The sequence below is a fragment of the Oreochromis niloticus genome, linkage group LG3 (assembly GCF_001858045.2).
Source record: "Oreochromis niloticus isolate F11D_XX linkage group LG3, O_niloticus_UMD_NMBU, whole genome shotgun sequence".
Taxonomy (NCBI): domain Eukaryota; kingdom Metazoa; phylum Chordata; class Actinopteri; order Cichliformes; family Cichlidae; genus Oreochromis; species Oreochromis niloticus.
The window spans coordinates 25,977,694-25,987,511 of record NC_031967.2 but is presented as its reverse complement, the minus strand read 5'-3'; the positions used below and the strand labels follow the sequence as shown (position 1 = coordinate 25,987,511).

Here is a 9,818-nt window from a genome sequence, read left to right as displayed (position 1 = left end):
ATCACAATGAAAATCAAATTACATCCTATCAGTCTCAACAACCAAGATCTGGTAGAAATGAAGAAGAAATAATCTTCCAAAAATATTTGTAGGTCGTTTCCTTTAAAATAACTTACCTAAAAGGTAAAATAATCAAAACTTCCCATATGCTGTAAAATGTGTGGATTTGCAAGTTCAAAGGTTTCATTGCACCAGGTGTTGTTTAGATTTAGTTGTCTGTATTTTGTATTGTGGACACTGTATTTAACATGAGATGCCTGAAGCAATTCAAACAGAACCAAGACATGTGTTGTATTCTATGTACTCACCCTGAATGGCCATAAGCCACCATTCCCACTGAAAGATGGTGGCTTCCTCTTTTCACGTCTGTTACTTCCAGCTGGACTCCATCCAATGGTGAAGAGATCCTGAAGCTGTTCCTTGTAAGTTTATTTCCTGCATTTGTAAATACAGGAAGGAACTGCTTCCAGCATCTCTTCACCATTTGCCAGAATTGACACACGAGTCCATACCGGCAACAAACTGTTGAATCATGCTGGCAACCCTGTTGACCACAGATTGTACTCTCAATTCATACCACATAGCAAAACAGTCAAAAAACAGAAAAGGCTTGTTTTGTCAATTTCAACACTACCTTAACTGCAATATCAATTCAGCAGATTGATTTGTTTAAGTGTTAACTATTAGGGGGAACACAATGGGAAGACGAGCACTGACCAGCAAACTACTTTGTAATTTTCTAACAAATTCTCACCTGTGAAACGCAAAATGAGATACAATCTCGCCCCTTATCCTCTTAACATCAAGTAGTGTGGCAGTGTAGATGTCAGGGATACCACAGCCTGCAATCCAGTCCCCAAGGTGACTTTTCAAGTCTGCCAGGTCTTCTGGGGTGCTGCAGTTGGAAACCTTGAAATCAGGCAGCTCCATAAATACATACGTTTGAAGCATTCACTAGTTGACTTACATTTTGAGACATTCAACTGATGAGTCAAGCTATGCATTGTGTTTCACTGAATTTAATTACACCTCAGCATGTACACAGCTTTACCTTTTCTATGTTCTGTTTAATGTCATCGTCCATGAAGACCTCGACATCAAAGTCATCAAGAGATGTCTTCTGGCCACACATCAAAACAGAACAGGTGTCTATTGATACACCGTGGCCCTGGCCCTTGTGTGCTATCGACCAAGCAATCAGTTTACAGCCATATAAAACTTGTTGCTGACAGCAACTGCTGGCTATAACTGAACAGCAGACTGCCAGGCTTCCCTCAAAATCCCTAGGGAATTCTGAGTTTCGACCATAAGTAAGCTGCAGGAAAAGTAGAAAAAAAAAAAATTGAGTCAAATTGTGATTTCATCTTTGCAATAACAACAAAAACACATTCACGCATTCTATTATTGTGTGGGAGAGATGGGACTTTTGCTTACCGAAAAAATTCCGCCTTGGGCCTCCATAATCATCGGCCATTTCACCAACGAATTCAATGTTTGGTAATTTATGCAGGCAAAATATGACTTCGAAAGTGCCATGCAGGCACTATGTAGGATTTTCTTCGTCGGGCTATTACTGTACAATAATTGCTGGTGTCAAGATGCGTTTCCTGGAAGTCTTTCAGACAGTAGCAAGGTCCATCTCATCCTGAAGGAGGGGGTGGGGGGGGAGAGAGAGGTGTCACGACTACATAAAAACATCCACAGCAGTTCTGGCGGTGTTGTTCATGACACATACATGTGATCATTTTGTTCAGGGGAAGCCAGGACAGCCTCATCCAGGTCTGATACTTCTGACTCTGCAGAGTCGATGTAAACTCTTCCCTAAACAGAACACAAATGCATTTGATTTTTTAATATCATGTATACATATTGAAATGTATTGACTCATCTGATAATGTGAAATCAGATTCTTTTACTGTACAGATACAGCCACTTAAAATGGCCACGTGGTCCTTGATTACATGTTGGAGCATTTGTATTTTAACAAATTTCAAATATTAAATGTAAAGTTTGTTAGTTTACTTCTATTTGGGGTTAATTAATTTTTATTTGTAGGTTAATACTCACTTCATCGTTTTGTTGTTTATCTTGTCAAGTCAGCCAGGAAGAACTTCAGGGCCATTTTTGATAAATTAAGAGACTGGTATAGGACCAGCATGCACTGGGATAGGCCAATGTTTTGTGTGTTTTTTTTTGTTTTGTTTTTAAATTTGAGACAAGCAGCATGAAGCAACAAAAATAGATCTTGTTATTGGTTTACAAATGGATCAATAACTATACAATGCAACTTCAAGTTTGACAGTGCAGTTTTGCCTGCGTACAAAAGATTATCACAGGCAGCAGTGTCTTCTGTATATTTTTGTTAGATGTTTTGGAACATAAGAACTGCCACTACAGTGTCCATTTATGGAATTACACTGAAATTTGTAAACACAGAACTGTTTACTGGAATACTTTGGGTGATCTGTAGTTCCAAGTCTGAATGGTCAGGATGACTAAAGTGTTATCGATGCATTGTCAGCAATTAAAATGCCAATATCACGACATCAACAAATCTCAAAAATGTGAAAAAGCAAACAGAAACAAAATGAGGCAATTAAACCATTGGTCTATAGTCAGAGTAATAATGTACTCTGTTCAATACATGCAACTTTAAATTTTTAATTTTTGCTGGTCTCACCCCGTTATATTGTACTTATAAACACACACCATAGTAAATAGACAATAAGTTACAGTTTACACTTCAGTTTGGCACGTTATTCATCAACTACCACTTGCCTGTTAACCTCTGTTCTGGAGACCAGGCCTACTAGATTAGCTGTATGTTTTCATGCAGACCACTGCAAAGGAATAGCATAATATTTAATAACAGGAACAGGACCCCAACGCAGATATTTCTTGATCTAGACTACACAAAATGATCCAAGTTATAATAATGAGAATTATTTGTACAACAGTTTTACCAAAAAATAAATTTGTGCAATATTTTAAGATTAAAATTCCAACTCATAACAAACAGTGCCATTTACCTGATAACCTCTGGCTCCTGTACATTGTGCCTGCCATGGTCAGTGTCTCTGTGTCATGCAGCACACTGCAATATGGTAAATATTGATGATGAGAGGATGTAATGCATTTATATGCTACAGTCCAAAGGCAGTGGTCAAACACTTACATTGCATTTCAGACTGCACCACTTCTCCACCAGTTGATCGTCATTGGCTTCTGTAATCTAAACAGAGTATTAAAATATAAATGAAACTGAACAACAATGAAAAAGAAAGGATAAGACATTACAAAAGAATGAAAACCAGAAACCCAAAACCAGGAAACTGGATTACAATAACAAAATGAAAAAAAATATAAATCTTTACACACAATTGTTTTATGAAAGATGCACATCAGCCCATAAACAAAAACCATTAGACCACAGTTCAAGCTTGCTCTACTGCATTTCTGTTATTAACAGTGACTCAACTGACGGGCACTATGCCATCTGCATAGTGATCAGATGAATGTCTTAAATCCTTTGGGGAAATCACAGCATTTACTATTCTGAGCAGTGACATGTTAAAGATGCTTATACAATATTAGGGTGACTGGAGAGCCACTGAGTTACAGTAATAGTGACAATTATGCCATATCAGCCACCCAGTGGAACATTTGATACCTTTGACGGATATAAAGATTGGAGCGACCAGTAGGTTTCTGCTCTAATTCTTGGGCGTCTCTCTCAAGAGGAAAATGAGCCGCTGTCCATTCACTTTGCATAGATCGAACTGCAAAGGTATGTCTGCAATATTGTCCCGTAGTGCCTGCCTGAATTCAGCGGCATTGAGTTTACAGGAACGACCACCCGAGTAGCAGGAGTGGCATCTGTAAACAAATTTAAACCAAGTTAGCTAGCAATGTTATTTAGAACTTTCCCTAAAAACGAAAATTGTCACATTGTAGTGTCTCCACATCAATTTATTGGTGCAAGAAATAACGATTACAAAGGTGCTAAATCTCTAATGCCAAATTCTACAATTTGTAAACAAATGACACCATGATGCAATTTTTTTGAAAACCATCACTCCAAATAATTAATCTTAAATAAAGATTACCCTATGAGATCGGTAGTGGGTCAGTGTCGGATTCCTTAGTACTGACACCTTAACGTTAACTGCGATGTCTGTTCTCCCGCCTCTTGGCTGCGCACTGGTCCACCCCGTGCTGTTGGCGGAAAACTCCAAAGCTATCATTAGACCATGAGATAAGTTAAGTCACAAACTAATATGACACAGAGACCCCCCCCCCACAAAACAAAACACCACACACTCCGAGTAAGGCATGAATGTTCAGCATATCGGTGTTTATTGCATGCATTTTCCGATTGTCTGGCAAATTAAATGCTCCCAGAAAACGTGGGATATGCTACATTTATAAACTAAATCCTTATGCATAAATGACATAAGAGGGATTAAAATGATTGTCATTTGAAATCGTCAACCTAGGAGAGATTTTATGATTACAGAATTTGTTAAATGCTTGGATTGAATTGTAACAGATAATTAGTTAACGAGCCATTTATTATTTAAAAACGTAAAAGGTTTTTTTTTTGGCAGAACAAAAAGGCGCAAAGCTAGAAGCTTGCCAATATAGTAACCACCACCAAAGCGTTTCACCTTTGTAGAAGAGAAGTCCCCTCTTCACCGTCATCTTGATTAAGTAGCCGGTTAATTGGGCATTCATTCTGTCTCTGATATCATTGACTCTCCGTCGAAACGCAGCGGTACGTTCAGACATGATTGTCCATAAAAAGTCCGCAAAGGCTGGGCAGATATATATAGCATCCCGAAAATTCAAAGTACGGCGGGAGAAGGTACGTTGTTCGTGATTGGATCGGCAAGACTGAACTTTTTTTTTTTAATCCACCCTTAACACAACCTGTGATCCGAATTTGTGGTAACCAATCACAGTCAACCTCATATTTGTGTTGTCTCAATCAAGCTATGTGCGACAAACTACATTCAAGTGAATGGATGCGAAATCTTGCACCAACAAAAAAAAAACACCACATTTGACTGCAAGTACCCTAGTTAACCTCAATTACTGTTTGACTTTGCTACCTAAAAGCTAAGCCATGATTGTGAAACATTACTTTGTCCTTTTAAGCACATGTTACATGTTAGCTTTGTAGTAAGTGAAAAAAAAAAAAAAGTCATACTAACCTTGGTCCGTTAGGAATGTTGCCAACATGCATTTTAGGTGAGGCATGGTAATAAAGTCTTAATATGTTACTTCATTGGCCACTTTATATTATTGAAATACGGTTTTATCACACTTGTTACATTAGCCGGATTAGGCTACATGTACTGCACTGTAGGACTTTGTATAATGTTGATTTAACGTTGTTTTGTCATTGATATTTGATCTATTTGTAGTCGACCAGGTGACAACAACTACGTTGAAAAACAACAAACAACATCTATTTATAGATGACCAGAGATCAAAGCTGCGATCATCCAAAGAGCCTCTTTCAGTGGTAAATCCCTACAGGTCACCATTAAAAAAGCCATTGATTTGTAGTTGAGCGTTAAATTACTGAGCGGGTATAAAGTACCGGAGAAAATAGATTGAGTGTTCTTTGTTATCACTGATTATGGTCTAGTTACAGTTCAACAGCTTTAATAAAATCATGTCTACTTGCAATGTATGTATAGTTGACCGGGAAATTAAAGCAGCGATCACTTGGACTATTCCTAGCACCCCCCTCACAGTGGTACATCCCTTCAGGTAACCATTCACAAGTCATGTACAGTAGAGCGGGACATTACAGTTACTCTCAGCGGAATTCACTGGAGAAGGCACAAGTTCATGCACTGCACTGGCCTGCACCACGATTATAAGGTAAGAATGAATTTTATTCTATTCGTTATTTCCAGTACAGTAATAGATTCGTTAATATAAAGTTTCGGACAAAATATAGGAGCCCGAAATTGTATCTACTGTCATCTTACAGTCCGGCAACAAAGAACACATTTTCGTTTCATACTTTTGTTATATTCCGTTACAGAGCTAGCCTAACGCTTCGAGGGTTTCTTTAGCCTTGCCGTCGCCTCGGCCACCATTGACCCAGACTGTCGCTCTGTGGTTGCTTTTTGCATAGTACTAAAAAAAGCAAATCTGTGATATATGGTAGGTAAACGTAAAGGTAACTGTATAAATGTGTTCAATGACTTTGTTACTTTTGATGATTGGAGAGCACCCGCTTCAATTTGCACATGAAAACTTTAGACTCAGTTCGATTGCTCACGCGGCATGCCCACGTGACTTTACGTCGCATGCTCACCGGAAAAATCAATGCGCAATTACGTGGCTCTAATGATGGTGAGGTTGTGCGTAGGTGCTGCATATAATACAGTATGTTCAGTGGGAGAAACTAGTCATTTAACTCTACAGCCGAGTAATTATCCCAAGAGCCTTTTTCTAGTAAGCGGGATTAACAGACTGTCAAACCATGAAGTCATAGTGCAACACCAAGTTGCAATTTTAGTAAACTCATCTGAATTAGATCGTGACAGATGTTCCGAATTTTCAGCTTTTGATGTCCACCCTGATAAGCACGCATGTGCCTTTTTAAACGCATGTATAGTTGTATCTACAATACCAGGATTTAGTAATACAGTGGTGTATACAAAGAGCCACATGAGACTGTTAACTATCATTAAACCCGACACTGCAGACTGAAAGACAAACTCCATGAACTGAAAACTGACCTTAAATATGAGTGCGGCAAATCCACAGTGAAGAGAGATAATAATATTGATTTTTTTTTTTTTAAAGTTCCAAGAATCCAAAACTAACGTACAGGAAGCCACAAGGTAGACAAACAAAGTGTACAACTTGAAACAAAACAACAGAGTGAAAAGCTGAGGGCTTCAATACTTGCGCAAGTTGATTAGGGAGAGAGGACGCAGCTGGGAGAAACAAGACACAGGTGAATTGAATCAAACAAGTATGACCAGTGGAAGCAAAAGCAAGTGCACAAAAGACTAGACGTCAACAATATAAAGTAGTAACCAACTAAAGATAGGACACAGAATGCAGACTTTGCACTAGGAACACAGAATGGCAGCCTCAAAGAGTAAAGAAATGAATAAACAACAGTATATGCAGAAAATAAAAAATAAAGTTAAAAGACAGCGTGGTCTTCAAGAACCCAGAGTACGATACAAAAATGTCTTTTATTCAAGTGAACAAAACAATGTAGACCATGTTCATTTTTTTAATAAGTTGGAAAAAAATCAAAGCTAATGACAGCATTTAAAATAAACAAAGATGAATAACATAGATGGGAACATTTGAAAATGGAATTGTAACATTATCAAAACTAATTTTTCAGATATGCAGAGTAGAAGATGTGGAGATTCAAATTTTTAACTTGGGTGTGTATTTGAAATATGAAAATATTGGTTGACATCGTTGACATACTGTTATTAAAGATAGGAATATGTATGAAGAGTAGATTCAAAAGCTCTATTAACAGAACTATAACCTGTTAGAATCTGACATTTATTTCAGATGTATTCTGTAACTGTTCACAGTCTCAATACTTACAGTGATGACAGAGTGTTTCCAAAAGTGCTCAGTCACAATTTTCAGAAGACTAACATGGAATTTTTGATTTATTTAAATATATAAACCTGTTGAAAGTAATAATTTAAATTTTTGTCTTTGTAGGATCACAGTAATGTATAGATTTCTAATACAGTCCAAGTTTGTCCAAGAAAAAACACCAGCAAGCAGGTTATGTCCTACAACTATCGTATCACTGTAAATGACTAAGACTATAATCGAACTCTCTTCCTTAAACAACAAGAAACATGAAGTGTACTCAGGAGCAGATTCGAGCGCAGGCTCAGAGTGAAGTTAACAGAAAACGTTCTTTACATCATAACCATCATCATCATCATCATCATTTATATAGCACTTTAAAAACACACCTGGTAGACCAAAGTGCTGTACAATAGAAATAGAAATATAGTAATAAAATAGAAAAAACAGACAAGTATGTGTATGTGATGCAAAAGGTAAAATTAAAAACAAGGCTAGAATGCGTGAATGTTAACTTTGAGTTCTACAACTAGGAGCAAAATGCTATGAACATGGACTACAGTAGTTCATACTAGAGGGAACAGTAACATGATCTGTGGCTGCTGGAGCTCGGCAAGTGAAACAGTGGTGTGAGAGTTGATGGTGGAGCAGCACTGTGGGACCCATTTTTGTATTGTTACCTTATGTGTGCCGCTACGGGTCACCTTTTGTGTTTTTACGTATGGTGTGTTTATGGAAATGTATTGAAGATAAACGTAACTCAAGCCAGGTGTTTTTGGTCAGAACAAGCAAACAGTTTGTAAAATCTGCGCTGTTATGATAAATGACATTGAATAAAGAGAAGCAAATAAAACTGATGAATACAAAAACAATCTTAACCGTACAAGACAAGTATAGATTGAGTTGGGCTGTTACAAGTTTAATTCATAACAGTTACATTGCCTCACCCCTGCCATCAAACCCTTCAGTGGCTTCAAGTGTAGGCATAGCCTCTACAGGTACTGCAGCAGAGGGAGAGCAGAGTCAGGAGGGTCTTGGAAGAAGTTCAGAAAAGATCCAAATAGGCAGTCTGAACAGTCTTACTTGTTTGCAGGTGGAGTAATGCATGAATGGATAAAAAAGAGTGAGAGGTTATCAGCTGTTGAGGAGCAAATGGAGATCCGTGTCCAGGGGAGTGATGCTATTGCGAGTGTGAAAGGTTGTCCAGGAAGTAACTAAGAAGACATGAACAGAGAGGTAAGTACTAGAGCTATGAGCAACGTGAGGCCAATAACTGACATTGGTTAACAGATAATATGGCAAAGACTGGTTGTGAACGGTGGTCTTAAATACAGCTGGCTTGATTTGTCTCAGGTGGTGATCCTCAGAGGAGCGATGAAGTAGAGCAGCCAGCACCCCAAGTAGAGCAGGCACTGTGGAAAAATAGTTGTGACTCAACCAGACCATTACAAAGTATGGCCTGGAGGATTTTCATCTCAAGGTGCAAGAACATTCTTAATGACTGTACACGGCGGCTGCTGATGGACGATGTTGGGCCAATGTGCTACAGTTAGCGTTAAGGAGGTATGATTAAAGCAAGATAGAAAACATTTAACATTTAAAATGTTTAAGGGGAATATGGCCTGAAAATATATCATGAATTAAGAAGTAATTTTTGATATCTTTGAGGTTGGAGACTATGCAGAGAAGCCTTCAGTGGGCAAGAGGAAGACTGATCAATGTAACTGCAGCAGATCAACTTCTGCGTGACTTGGCTGAATTGATTCAGGAGGTCGAACTGTCTACTCAGCATGGCCAACAAGGTAAGCACATATTGTGTCGATTCCTTGACTCACCAACAGTGTGAAATAAATTATGACTCTGTCTTAACCTATTTTCCAAATATTACCTATTTACCTGATATATTTACCTGATATATGGGGTGCCTTTACCTATTTACCAAACGCTTATATATTTTCAGGCTGTTTTGGATACCAGGCACCAGTGGTTTTCAACAGAGGTAGAGGTAGATCCCTTTACCTTATCACTCGGGAACAGCTTTCATTCCTGAAGTCATGTGGATTCACTGCACCTCAGATGGCTGATATTTTGAATGTTTCACTTCGTACAATTCGAAGACGTCTGCGGTCAGTGACTTTTGAAACCAGTGTGACTTTCATTTCTTTGTGACACACACTCACTGTTTATTCAAATTAAATGGTATTGTGAAATTGTAAACA

At 38.2% G+C, this 9,818-nt stretch overlaps 1 protein-coding gene and 1 long non-coding RNA gene across 3 annotated transcripts in view; one reads left to right on the top strand and one right to left on the bottom strand.

Annotated features, from left to right (window-relative positions):
• The window catches only part of LOC112846236 (low affinity immunoglobulin gamma Fc region receptor III-like), a 700,124-nt gene that overhangs the window by 625,478 nt on the left and 64,828 nt on the right, over positions 1-9,818 (bottom strand). The gene's annotated exons all lie outside the window — the stretch shown is intronic.
• LOC109204637 (uncharacterized) lies at positions 5,649-9,111 on the top strand. 2 transcript variants are annotated; one of them, XR_002064160.2, is made up of 3 exons: positions 5,649-5,892; positions 8,693-8,835; positions 8,953-9,111. It is a non-coding gene; the product is annotated as an uncharacterized LOC109204637 (long non-coding RNA). The 2 variants fall into 2 exon arrangements; XR_003219145.1 differs by lacking the exon at positions 5,649-5,892 and having other exon boundaries at positions 8,025-8,835.